This window comes from Boleophthalmus pectinirostris, unplaced genomic scaffold, assembly GCF_026225935.1.
Source record: "Boleophthalmus pectinirostris isolate CB_2022bp ecotype Guang Dong unplaced genomic scaffold, ASM2622593v1 HiC_scaffold_17, whole genome shotgun sequence".
Classification (NCBI taxonomy): Eukaryota; Metazoa; Chordata; class Actinopteri; order Gobiiformes; family Gobiidae; genus Boleophthalmus; species Boleophthalmus pectinirostris.
In genome coordinates this window covers 26,195,929-26,210,613 of record NW_026571115.1, presented here as the reverse complement: position 1 = coordinate 26,210,613, position 14,685 = coordinate 26,195,929, and the positions used below count along the sequence as shown (strand labels likewise).

Below are 14,685 nucleotides of genomic sequence, written 5' to 3'. Positions count from 1 at the left end.
TTTTTCTTGCCTCAGTACAAATATAATGTATAAGTAGCTGCTGAGGTCAAAAATACTTCTGCAAACATCTTAAAATGAACTAGTTAGGGTTTTTCCCCCAAATTTCAAGACATGTTTAAGATAATAGATGACTTTAAAAATACCAGCATTAAAGGTGCACTGTGTAATCTGTCCATCACCTGCTGGTCTTTCACAGCATAACCGTAAATTTTAGAATTTATGGAGACTTGCAAGCCAAATTACAGGTTAGATTTGTGGAGAGGCGACCCAGCAATGAGAATTCATGTTTTTTAAGATCATTTTGAGCAATAAATAACACCTGTAGTTGAATCTATGCAAGACAGATTAATTTAATGCCATCCTGTGGACAATTTAAACCAAAGCATTAACATCTCCATGGACACAAACAGGTTGCAGACCCCCTCCAGAAAAATGACACAGTGCACCTTTAACCAAGACTAAACCAGATCTAATCGTTTATCTTTTGCATGGTTGTGAATTAGCATGTCGCTCGGGCGTCAACTCAAGGTCGAAATATCAAAACGCTACTGTATACCGAGATTTACACCCCTGACTTTGGGCAATCTTTACCAGAGCCCCGCCCCTCTCTCCTCCTCTTATTTCCCCCTCTTGCACATCCAGGCTATGGTGCTGAATACAAATTGTGTTTTCCTTTCTTGGTTGGGCGCTCCTATAATGCTGTGGAAGATGGGAGTGGAGGTGTCCGGCCAGAAAGAAAAGCAGAGGTAACAATGGGGGGAACAGGGCTGTGGGCACAAAAGGAGGGGTTTTGGAGATGGGAGAGCATGAAGAGATAAGAGGACATGAGTTAAGGCGAGTTAGATGTTAAGAAAAGACCAGAGATGCGTTTCATGAAGAAGTGACCCAGAGGTAGAGTTCAGGGATGCTTTTGGTAAGAGAAACCGGTGAAATACAATCCTACAATCACGTGTATAAAATCTTAAAGGCCCTATATTACAGAAAATGTGCTCTTGTAAGTGTTAAACGCTGTTACTGCCTCAAAAACAAACCTGTAGTGGTGTTTGAGCAAGCCCTTATGATAAATGTGTCAACATCTGCAAAGCTCAGTTCCACCTTGTGATGCCACAAAGCGTCTATTCAGTTTGAGAGAAGAACTCCACCTAAATATGCAGGATTTGTGTCTTAAACATTGAATGAAACAAAACAAAGCTCAAGGTATGTTTGTGTGGAGGAAACATTATAACATTGCTTTTGGTAAGAGAAAGCAGTGAAATACAATCCAACAATCATGTGTATAAAATCTTAAAGGCCCTATATTATGAAAATTTACTCTTGTACATGTCAAATCCTGCTACCGCCTCAAAAACAAACCTGTAGTGGTGTTTGAGTAACCCTTTGTGATAAATCTGGCTCAAAATGCCCAGTTCCAGCTTGTGATGTCACAAAGTGGTAGTTTTCATGTTAACAGCTCCCTTTTAACTTTTTTTTTTTTTTTTTTTGTAAAAATTGGCGATTCCAGGTGTGAAATTACCCAAATGATTCTAGCAAAGGTGTAAGGAGTTTAAAAACACAGTGGAGCACTTCCAGCATTACCACATGACATCACAAGGTGGACCTGAGTGTTTTCAGTTAAACACTGAATGAAAGAAAACTCTAGGTCTGGTTGTGAGGAGGAAACATAACATAGATCAGAAAATAATAGGGATATAACAATAAGCGAAATATCGTGATATCGTATCGTCAAAAGCCTCACAATAATATCATAGGCTGTCACAATATATCAAATTACAAGTTCCTTTGCTTAAATGCATTGTTTTGTTGTAGCAACAGCTTATAAACAGGGAACTACATATCCCATGATTCATTTCAGTGCAGACAGTATGAAGAAATATGTGTTTTACTTGAATTCTTTGGATTAGGACGAAAAAAATACTTCACCCTAAAATCTTGTTAAGGTATTTTAAAAGCAAAAATGTGTCCTTTCCAAAATATCACAATAAATATCGTACCGAGAGATTTGGATATCGTTACATCCTGAGAAAATGACGCAACACAAGCCCTTTAAACTAGTTAGAAACAGGAACATTTACAAGAACACACATTTACTGTAAAAAGTGTTGGCCCTCCCCTATTTTTATAATGAAGAGCCAAATCACTTCCAGCAAGGCTTTCACTGTTGAGGAATTGCAGCCAAAGAGCCATTATGTGTCGCTTTCCACCAATCCATTAAAACATGGTAGTGGGGTTTGCAGTGCCATACATACAATGATTATATATTTACCAACCATTCCAATTGTTTTTTTTTTTTCTCACTATGTAATAAAAGCAGACTGGCAAACCATGATGGACTGCCATTGCTTAACACGTATTATTTATTCATTACTGTGTGGTCTTTTTTATAAAATTTACTGCAAATTGCTCTACTTCATGAATAGAATAGAATCATGGATGGTAGGGATGTGCAAAAATATCGAAAATATATATTGAAATATATATACCATATTTTTTGGACTAAAAGTCACACTTTTTTTCATGGTTTGGGTGGTCCTGCGACTTATACGCCAGTGCGAATTATATATATTTAAATTTTCACACTGACAGTGGTGATAGGGTGAGCTAGGCTTGTGTGCCAGTATTTGCTACTCCTATTAGTTCTTACTCACACTCTGCTGCGCATGTCTCCTGCAGAAAGAGCCGCTGTCCTGTCTGGTATCATGTCAGTCAATCGTATTATTACTTCTGTACCACGGAAAATGTTTAATTTAAAGAAAATTATAAAGACAACCGAAAACGTCCTGCTGGAATTCAGAAAGACCGGAATAATTCTAATTGGAAATCATGCTGAGTCTAACGACAGCTACACAGAAGAGGAAGCTGCGCTCTGTTTACCTCTGGAGGTCGCCGAGTTGCTCAGAAGTGACACCGAGAATGAAGAATTCAATGGATTTCGTGAGTTGGAGTAAGATGGAGAGTTTGGTAAACTTGCTAAACTGTTCTGTTGTTTATGATATAGTTATCTGAAGAACTGTTCATATGTGACGTTAACAGCCTGTTGTTTTCTGTTCTATTGTTATTACTAGAACTTGCCTTTCAAGATAAAATATTGGTTCCTGGTCTCTGATTTTATAAAATTAATTTCCCCCAAAAAGTGTGACTTATAGTCCAATGTGACTTATGTATGTTTTTTTCTTCTTCATTATGCATTTTATAGTTTGAAAAATACGGTAGATATGTCTAAATTTGGGGATACAGTATCATTACTGAGGGCTGCTGTATCGATATATCGCAAAGAATATTTTGTTATATCTTTTAGCAACTACAATTTTGATCCTCATGCAATACACTTGTCATATTCCCTGTTCTGATGAATAAAAGTGCGCTCCTTTTTGGTTGGGGGTCCATGCCGGCTTGTTTCTATGGATATGTCATTGCTCTAACTAGAATGTTCCACAGTTCCACATCAAAACTGCTCTACTTGGCTTTATAGCTCAAAAATACCTAGAAAAACAGGCATTCTGACTGTAAGCAGGGTTGCCACTCCAAAGACCTGACCTGTAACTTGGTCTGGTTTGGTCTCCATGAAGATAGAAAGGTTTAATGCCATACAAAGGAATAACATCTCCAAGGAGAAAAAAACATTTGACTGACCCTTCGCCAGAAAAGTGACACAATGCACCTACAAATAGATGTATTTCATATTAACTTCTCAAGAGCCATGTATCGTATCGAATTGTGAAGCACCCTATGATTCCCGGCTCTAAAGAAAGGTGTTCTTGACATTGCGCGTACACAGTGACCTTGTTTACATTACAGTTAATACGCCTGTCTTATTGCTCATACTGGACTTTATGGGTTTTTGAAGGAGCTATATAGGATTTGCTAATCAGGTTCAAAGTGCATCCGCTGTATATTATCGTTATGGTGAGTCGAAGCATGCTTATAAAAATTAAATCTTATGACCATAGGAACTTACCTGCTCATAAAGGCTCTTGGGATGAGATGTAAATCCAGAGACGGTGACCTCTGGAGCCTTGGCTGTGGCGTCAACCGAATCACATTACATCTAGTCATTGCATTCAGTGTTCAGATCGGAAATATTGACCATCACAGCTTTGACTTTCACCTGTAAGAGAATACGAGACATGGGCTGGGCTGAGTCAGGACCGCTGCTTTCTTTACATCAAATGACCCGTGACATGCTGAAATAGAAGAATGCAACACAACACTAGGTCTATGTACGTTTTCAAGGAGACAATGGGACAATGCTAAACAAGTAATGATCTGCTGGTGTCATAGATTAGAACTATATAGCAGACGCAAGCACAGTATGTTTTCTTTACAGTCTTCACTTACTTGCATGCTGCTTTCATTTATTTATAATTTCAAAGGGCTCATATTACACTATTTTCTACTCTGTTATAATGTTATTTCCTCATCAAAAACACACCCAGAGTTGTGTTTTGTTTCATTCACATGTTTAACACACAAACCCTGCATATTTAGGCTGTGTTCTTCTCTCAAACATAAAAAAACACACTCTCATCTTATCACAAGGTGATGTTATGTGGTAATATAGGAAGTGCTCCACTGTGTTTTTAAACTCCATACACCTTCACTAAAATCATTTGGATTGTCTCAGCCCTGGAATTGCCGATCTTCTTAAGAAATAAAAGTAAAAGGCAGCTGTTAACTTCAAAACTTCGGCTTCATAAGTAGGGGTGCGCAAAAATATCGAAATAGCAATATATCGTATTATTTAATTTGATGATACAGTATCGATATTCGTTGGGCTGCTGTATCGATACATTTCCAGGAGTATTTTTTGGTATATTTTACTAAATTATTTTGTTACAGCACTACAGTTTTGTTGCTTGTTTAGAGGAATGAAACTTGTTTATGCGACACATTTGACATTTTCACTGTTTTGATGATTAAAAGGTTGGTGTTTCATATTCACTTTGCACAAGAAGTGGTTTAACAAAGATTTTCAGTATCACAGCCAAGATTTAGCCATTGTTTTTTATTGAACCGTATCAAATTGAGTTGAAATATATCGTATTGAATTGTATCGTAAGCTCACTGTATCGAGATACGCATCGTGTCGTGGCCTATGTGTCGGGGTATGTATCATATCTGCAACTTCTGAATGATACTCAACCATATTCATGACATCACAAGGTGGAACAGAGCATTTCGAGATGTAGACAGACTAATAATAAAAGGATCATTCAAACATGTGTGACTGAAAGAAAACATAACTCTAGGTATGTTTTTGATAAGGTAACAACATTTTAACAGGACTTTAAGCTCACAAGAGTACAATTTAAGCAATTTTTGATTCCCAAAATGTATAAAACTTTACACCGTACTTAAATGTAGCTTGTCAAATTAGCCTTGGCTAATAGTATACTTCCAACCTAATCACATTCCGTAATCTAAAAACCCTTAGCGGCACCACGCATCAGTCTACCACAGTAATTAGCAAACAATAAAATAAAAACAAATTGCCATGCTGAATTATCTCCTCTCACCACTTAGAAAAACATCACGTTAAGAGACACATCCTCAACGCTCCTCGCATCAATAAAATCACATTCATTTAGGTTAATTACCCGCAATGCATGTAATTATTCGGAGTGCTTTTTAATCACTGACACGGCAGCACGTTTTGTTGTTGCACGCTACGAGTGCGTTAGCATGCTAGCGCGGTACCAGGGCTGATTTGATTTGCCGTGCCCTCCATTAACTCCTGGCACGCTAACAAGACGCTAACGCCTCCACTGACCTTGGACCGATCACAGGCTAACTGAGGAGAAAGTGTACGTTTTGGGGTTTCATCAGTACAGTCATCAGACGGGGGATGTACCATATGTCTTTAGGGCTCAGAACAAGGACAAGATCTGAAAAATGCACGCAGCAAGCTAATTTGTCAAAGTTGCTGAGAGTAGCGGCTATGAGCAAGGTTAATGTTTGATTAATTATTTATAATGACTTGTTCTGTACTTTTAATGAGGGTGAATACAATATCTGGACCATCTAAACCGCAGCAGCAGAACCATCAGTCACATCAGACACTCCATCTTCTTCATAGCCGTACAACAAAGGTCTTGGGTTTGTTCTTGGGCAAGTGGGGTTTTTTTGTGTGGAGTTTGAAGGTCTGATTCCCCGTGTCTGGTTGGTCCAGAAACGTCCACCAGGATGAAACTTACAAAGGTAACACTTTATGGTGGCCTACTAAAAACAACCTACTCATTAACAAATGTTTAATAATAATTTTTGTAGAAATTTTCTATTAAAGCCATAGTATGTAACTTTTCTTCTGACTAAAATTAGGGTTGTAACGGTGCATGTATTCGTGCCGAACCATTTTGGTACGGGACATTCGGTTCGGTGCAATACAAGTGAATTTGCACAATTTTTGCGTGTTTACGTTACGCCACTACATGTGCAGCTACATGGAAGGCTCAGCTCTTTAATATTCACAGAGAACTCATCTGTGATTGGGATGGCAGTGTTTCCCGCAGCGCTTGATAGTTAGGGCAGCTTCGTTGACAACACCACCTTGACTACGTCCCTCTGAACCACGTGAATCCATACAAAACTACGGGTGTTGCACTGCGGTCCTCACTTTCGCCTTTTGCTGGCATGAAATCTCATCCACTTGTTGGTTTAATAAACACACAAATAAACAACAAGCAAATGGTTTTGCATTATGTTCCCATACTGTACCAAAAATGAACCGAATGACCTCAAAACCGAGGTACATACTGAACCGTGATGTTTGTGTACTGTTACAACCCTAACTAAATTAGCATGATTATCAGTATGGATGTTTTTATTGCACTGAAAAACATTTGAAACTTGTGTGTTCTTACTCTGAGTGGGCTTGCATCCATACTGTGGCAAAAATTTATCTATATTTATGGTCCTAAGTATGGTTTTAATTTTCTGTTGATACAGTGAATCAGACTGGGAGTGTTATAAATATATCTCTATTTGTGAAATGTTCAGCCATGACACACGGTGACACAATGCACACATTGGCAAAAACTGCCAACAATGTTTTAATATAGTCCGAAAGTAAAAAAAATAAATTGATTTAAAAACACATTTTCAGGAGCCTGAATGGTCCTGTTTAGGTGTTTTATTTTTAACAAAAAGATGAGAGTGACCAACTGAAAATATGCTTGCTAACTTGTATATGCAAGAGACTTGTTTCAAAATTTTTTACATACTACAACTTTAAACATTTATGAATGAGTAGGTAGTTTTTAAACCATGATTCGTTTGTGATTATTAACCATTTATACAGCTTAGCTTTGTAGATATGCCGTTTTATAAAGTATAGGTAGGATAAGGTAATCCCAAAGGAAACTAAAGCTGTTGTCCCAGTGGCATTGAAGGATGGGTCAAATACCATATACAGTATGTCCTACTGGGAGACATTTTCCTCCAAAAATCAGAGATGCAACAATAATTGAAATACCATGATATTGTTTCATCAAAAATCTCACAATAATATCACGTGCCATCACAACATATCAAATTACAAGTCTCTTTGCTTAATTTAATGCTGCAACAATAGCTAAAAATTTAGAGAACTACATAGACCATGATCCTTTGCTCTGGTTCTGTGCAGACTACATGAAGCAGTAACTATTATAAGCACTTTTAAGTCTTTCTTTTTTGCATTATGACAGAACGAAAAGCTGTCGTCAAGACATTTAAAAAAGGAAAAAGTAGCATATTCACAATTTGATTAGCCTCCACAAAATATTGCAATAAATATTTTATTGTGAGCTGCATACCATGAAAGCATCGTAACGAGATGAATACATCCTTAAGAGAAATTGCATACAGCTGTTCCTCACTATAACGCGAATCACCTTTCACGATCTCTGTTTCATGGATTATTTTTAGTTAAATTTTGCATGCTTTTTTTTTTTTTTTTTTTTTTTTTTTTTTTTTTTTTTTACAGCGTATGAGCGTGACAGCAGCAATAATTTTTAAGAAGGATACAAAAAGTGTTGTTGTAACTGTCCTGTCTGAGAAAAGTGTCTAAAGTGTGTGGTGAGGGGTTTTACAGCCATAAAACAGATATAATTGTATAAATATAAGCAGATTTTACCTATTGCGGGTTATTTTTAAAATGTAACTCCAAAGTTTATCTAATCATTAAAGCAAACTTATTTCTTCTCAACTACAACTTTGTTTTCGTATGTCTTATGTCTTCTTGGTAGATGGATAGACACTTCCAGCACATCACTAAAGCACCTTGTAAGGAACTAGAACACGCCGCATCATCAGAGCAAGCAAATGCATCTGTAAAAATAGGCCAAACACCAGAAACTTGTTTGAGTATGTCTGGGAAGATGCGGTGATTCACAGTTGAGACGGTTGCCTAAAGAAGTCTTCATCTGTGACTCACCCACACATACATTCACTGTCCGTTACAATGAGCGCGCGTCAGTGGAGATTTTGCCTTCGTCCTTAAATGAAATGCAGCCAGACGCCCTCAGTCTATGGCAGCCAAACCGCCCCCCAAAAAAACAAAAACGATTTACCCTTAGAGGCAGTCGGGCAAACAGAGAATGCCACATTTTGTACAAAGTCACACACAAAAAGTTCACTACTTCATCACTGTGTTTTTCTATTGCTCAAAAATACAATAATTCCTTCTGTGAATAGGTCTCCACAGGATCTGAATCGTAATGTAGTGTCATGCTTGTCTTCTTCCTGATAGACAGGTTTAATCTATTCTGTGGAATATTCTAGACAAATCAATAACATTTCCATGGAAACAAGCAGGTGGCAGACCCTAGAAATGTTACCCAGTGCGCCTTTAGCATAATGTCATGACTTTATTGTATATTTTGTAAAGATATTAAAGAAGACATATTGTGCTTGAGCCTGCTATACAGTTATAATCTGTGACACCAGTGGCTCATTGCGTTATAATTTGCACATTTTACATTACAATATTTATCTAAAACGACTTAATAAAAAAAAAATATGTTAAAAAACTGTGGTGCCCAATGGGGACATAAATGTCATCATAACAAAGAGTTGGCACTTGCAATAAAGAGCTGCAGATCCGATCCAATCCACTTTATTTCTATAGCGTATTTCACAGTTTCCAAAGTGCTGCACAAATACATAATAATAACAACAATAATAAAATGATCAAATAAATGCTCAGATTTGATCATACTAGTCTTAAAATAATAAAACTAGTAAAATACAATAAGAGCAAAATCAGAGAATAGCAATAAATAATAAATAAATAAAACCAATAAAATACATAAAAAATAAATAAAACTCACACGGTGTTAAAAGCCAGAGAGTAAAAGTGGGTCTTAAGACGAGATTTAAAACTCTCCATTTTGTTGTTCTGTTCAGACATGGGGGGAGCGTTCCGAAGTTTAGGGTCGACCACAGAGAAGGCCCGGTCCCCCTGGTTTTAAGTCTTGTAAGAGCTGTAACTGGCCCTCGGACCTCAGAGCGCGTGCGGGGGTGTAAATTTGGATGAGGTCCGAGACGTACTGTGGGGCCAGTCCATTCAAAACTTTAAAAACAAACTATAAAACCTTAAAATCAATTCTAAAATTAACAGGAAGCCAGTACAAAGATGCAAAGATTGGGGTAATGTGCTCTCTCCTTTTTGTTCCTGTTAAAAGTCGTGCTGCAGAGTTTTGGACTAACTGTAGTCAATAAAGTGCATTTTGGGGGATGCCGGAATAAAGTGCATTATAGTAGTCCAGGCGTGATGAAATAAAAGCATACATGACTTGTTCAAAAAAAGTTTAAAAGATCACACTAAAAGAGATTTTTTTTTTTGTATTAAAAAGATTATGCACCACTGCCGGATTCTGTATCAGTGATTCAGAAAATAAAGTTGGAGAACGAAGTACCATAAAATACCAAATAATAGCCAGGTTTCAATTAATCCGGGTGTATATTTTGATGAATAACTGCCGGTTCCAAATAAATGCCGAGTCCGTATAGAAAGCGGTTCGTTCTGGCTGCTGCCGACAACTCTGCTCAAAGTCCCATTTCATGTTTTTTTGTGATTTATTTAACTAAAATATCAAGATTAGCACAGAGAGATCATAGAGAGCCTGATGTTTAAAGCAAACACAGGAGCAGTTTGACTTCAGTTCAGTCCTGCCTTTACCAGACTGGCTGTTTGACTCGGAATGGATAGGCTATATTCTCTGCGCTGCGCCCGATCACCCTCACCTTCACTGAAATTGTGGCGAACCGACGTTGCTATTTCGAAGTGAGATAAAAAAAGAAAAATGGCGCAACATAGCGGGAAGGAAATGGAAGCAGTTATTAGAAGTTTTTGTAATACTACTTCACTTTGGCAATTTGGGGGAAGTAGCAATTTCATCGTAGCTGCTGTGGCGAAAGAGGAAAGTTGTGGCAAAGGGGTGAGGAAAGGCAGGGGACGAGGCGGCAGGTAGGCAAAGTAGTCGCCAGGTCATTGTATAACGGCGACCCCTCCTCCGCAGTGTGCCATAAAAACTGTAAATTATAGTTATATTGATTAAAAGAATTTGAATATCATATCTACCCAGTTTTTGTGAGGAAGGAATTTATCGTCTGTCCCAAATCGCCGCCTGGTCTCAAATAAATGCCTGGTCTGTTAAGTGATTGAAATAAATAAACGGCCTGGCTATTATTTGGTATTTTAGGGTAAGTACAGAGCAGTGGGTGTTTACTGGTAGTGGTGAAAAGTGGAACTGAAAATGAGAGATTTGTGTATGAATGAAATAAACTCCAACTCCAACTTTGTGCTGAGGAAACACTGTAACATAGATCAGAAAATAGTGTAATATGGGCCCTTTATGGACGTTTGTTGGCAGTGCATTTTGGGAGGTGCTTTATAAAATAAAATAAAATGAGATGAAGCGATGTGGCAAAAGTTGGGAGCTGCTTGAGTGACATCTCACCCGTGAAATTCTGACACCACTCACAAAGAAATAACAGTCACAACCCCACTCTGAAACTCAAGATTATCTTTATACTTTAACTTATATATGGACATATTCAGAACAAGACACTTTTAGACATATAGCGGTGGTGGTGAAAACTGGGGTTGATCTGCAATGTGGCATCTTGAATATAAGTGATTAAAGCGCCCATATTAGGGATGAGCATTCGATGAAATTTTATTAATCGATCGTCGGAAGAATTAACGATCGATTTTTGATTAATCATTAATGTTTTTTTATATAATAAGTATCATCATTATTATTACTATCTGCATAAATAAATTCAACTTTACAGCATATAAACCATAACCACTATAGGGACACATCAGCCTGTTTGAGATTAGAATGTGTTTAATGCAGCTTTGCGCAAGTCTTACAGGAACGAAACTTAAAACTGCATAGCTAATTTGCATAAACTAAGCAGAGAAAAAAAAAATGCCCTTGTGCGCTGATGTGGTCAGCTTCTGTCGGACTAAAGGAGACGACTCCGTGGAATATAGATGTTCTTTCTGTTACTGGGATGTTGATGTTGAAGGTGAAACTGTTCTGTGAGTGTGTGTCACAATGTTTTCAAAAATCGTACGTGTGCAGGTTTAGCGCAGCTCTTTATGTTGCAGTAATCGGGATACTGCGTATTCATGCACCACGATGAAACCGGGACACTGATGACATGTAAACGCACTCATTGAGTGGTACAGTGTCTCCAAGGAGGTGCCAGAGCCCAAACGTGGGGCTGTGGCAGAAACTCCAGTGTTTACGCTGTCAGACGCAGCTCCATATCTACACACAGAAACCTACATTCGTTGAAAGTAATGAACGTAATCGATGAAATTCTTAATGATCAGTTATCAATTAGTCAACTAATCATGCTCATCCCTAGCCCATATTACACTATTTTCTGATCTATGTTATAATGTTCCTCATCACAAACAGACCTGGAGTTGTGTTTTGTTTCATTCACACGTTTAACACACAAACCCTGCATATTTAGGCTGAGTTCTTCTCTCAGACAGAAAACAATGTTCCACCTTGTGAGGTCATGTGTGTTAATACAGGTGCTCCACTGTGTTTTTAAACTTCACACACCTTCACTAGAATCATTTGGATGATTTCAGCCCTGGTCTTACCCATCTCCCCTGAGCATAAGAGTCAATTTTGCATAATATAGTGCCTTTCATGCATGAATCACTCCAAATACAACTTCAAGAGGGGAATTGAGAAGGGGAAACAACTATAACATGGTTGAAAGCTCTGAAAAGTCGATTTTGCATAATAGGTCTGCTCTCAGTTTGAAAAATGACAATGACCTGAGTGGCTTAGTGTGAAAAGCTTGTGACACATATACAGACAAAGCTCTCATCTAGAGGTCATCAGTTTGCATCCAGGTTGTCAAAATAACCAACATATAAAATGAATTGAAATTGCAAAAGAATTAAGCATTCAAAATGGAGTAAACCTCTGCCAAGGCACTGTTCCTTCTGTCGTGCAACCATCAGCATATTGTATAATGTGCATACCACGTTTTTATCTTCATAATCCATTCTTATGCAAATCGTACTATAAATGCTTCATACATGAATAATAGGGATGGAACGAGACAGAGCGTTTCACCCTTTTTTGAAAATATAGGGGGGGATTTTTCCTGATAGGGAAATTGTACTACTGAGGACACCCAACAGCTTAGGTCTTGTTCTCTGGCCTGCATCATCAGAGCTTTAATACTCCCTACAACAGAAGCATAGCCAGACTCGATTGAACAACACTCCAACACTGTGTTGACTCTTCATTTCCAGTCTGCTGCCTCTTTTTACACTCTAGAGCTACTTCAATTCTTCTACAGTTCCAGATGTCCAGTTATAAAATGGTAGTTTTTGTGAAACTGACACTGTGAGCAGTGCTGCTTGCCATAACCACTTTGGAAACATACTGACAACTCTTATTTCAGTGTACGTGACTTCCTGCTTGTTGCGCTGTGTAATGTATGACTGATTTTTCTCAAGTAACTGCTCATTCATATCAGCATATAAGCAGGAATGACACTACATGCTTAAAGATTCCATGATGCGCTGTTTTCTGATCTGACAAAATTGTTTCTTTTTTAGAAACATCTCACATCTCTGGAGTTCTGTTTTGCAGATGTAGACAGACTAATTGTAAGGTCTAAACATTTGTGAAGCCATAGCTGAAGCTTTGCGCACCTTGTTCCACCTTTTAAAATGCCTCAAAAATCCACAGACAGCGATCCAAGTGCCATTAAAAACTCTTGACTGAGTATTCACATAAAGATACATTTTAAAAAAAGAAAGGGGAACTTTAACATAAAGTTGACAGGAGGTCAAAAAACTGTTTGGTTCTACTTCATTCCTATGGTGCACCTTGGTGCGCTTGTCTTAAATAAGGAGCCATGGACCACAAAATAATACAAAAAATAAGCACTACTTAAGTAAAAATCTGATTAACATTAGAAATAATTAATTGAAAGAAAAAATGTAAATAGATCAAATTTTTTTTAAGCAAATAATCAACAAATAACCATAAAGGATTACCAAAATTACCAAAAATTATGCATTTTCAGTAAATATTAAATCAACAAAATAAGAATAATTATCTCAGTAATGAAAAAAATGATGAAACTGGGTTTAGGCTCCCACACTAATAGTACTAAGGGTTGTGAATGAAACAAAACACAACTCCAGGTATGTTTTTGATGAGGTAACAGCATTATAACATTGCTTAAAGAGCCCATATTATGCTATTTATTAAAATGTATTTTTTAATGTTGTTATCTCATCACAAACAGACCTGGGGTTGTGGTTTGTTTCATTCACACATGTTTAACACACACAATCCTGCATAGTCAGGCTGAGTTCTTCTCTCAAACTGAAAACACCTTGTGACTCCATACACATTCAATAGAATTGTTTGGATAATTTCAGCCCTCGAGTTACCAGTCTCTACTGAACAAAAATTAAAGGTAGCTGTTAACTTGAGAACTACCCCTACATGACATCACAAGATGGAACAGAGCATTTTGAGCTTCGGAGATATAGACAGACTAATAATGAAGGGTTACTCAGACATATACAATATATAATATATATATATATATATATATATATATATATATAATATATATATATATATATATATATATATATATATATATATATAAATGAGATGAAGTGATGTGGCAAAAGTGGGGTGCTACTTGAGAGACGTACAACTCATGAAATTCTGACATGACTAGAAAAACTGTCGCAATCCTTTTCCAAACCTCAAGGTCATCGCCATACTTTAACTTCAGTTTGGACCTATTCAGAACAAGGCACTTTCAGGATGAGACCAATCCCTCTCCTGGTGCATTCTGGGAAGCGTGCCATTCACCGCAGAGATACTGAAATAGCGTTGGGCAAGTGAGAGGTGAGAAAGTGCTACAAACTTGTTCCGCAGATAGGCTATTTCTACCCCATCACTGGCGCTGTGTTCTTCAGTGTCAGGACTTCCCCTTCTGATCAATGCCTCAAAATAGGCAACAAAAACAAGGCACTTTTTTCACGAATGCTGTACTTGTGTAATTTTAAATAGATAAATCTGCTGTTCTGCATTTCGGGTTATTTTCGTGGCAGTGCCCTCCGTTACCCCAAGGTTGCGTGCATGCTGCTGCTGTGTCCTTGAGCAAAACATATTGTCAATTAGACCTGTCATG

General features: G+C 37.6%; 1 protein-coding gene and 1 long non-coding RNA gene across 4 annotated transcripts in view; one reads left to right on the top strand and one right to left on the bottom strand.

Annotated features, from left to right (window-relative positions):
* LOC129408579 (uncharacterized) overlaps window positions 1–10,633 on the bottom strand; it is a 35,960-nt gene extending 25,327 nt beyond the window's left edge. The window contains exons 1-2 of the long non-coding RNA XR_008632018.1: window positions 10,559–10,633; window positions 3,956–4,105 (exon numbers count right to left, since the gene is read on the bottom strand). This is a non-coding gene — a long non-coding RNA (uncharacterized LOC129408579). The remainder of the gene's footprint in view (window positions 1–3,955; window positions 4,106–10,558) is intronic.
* The window catches only part of pvalb6 (parvalbumin 6), a 106,113-nt gene that overhangs the window by 36,794 nt on the left and 54,634 nt on the right, over window positions 1–14,685 (top strand). The window lies entirely within an intron of this gene.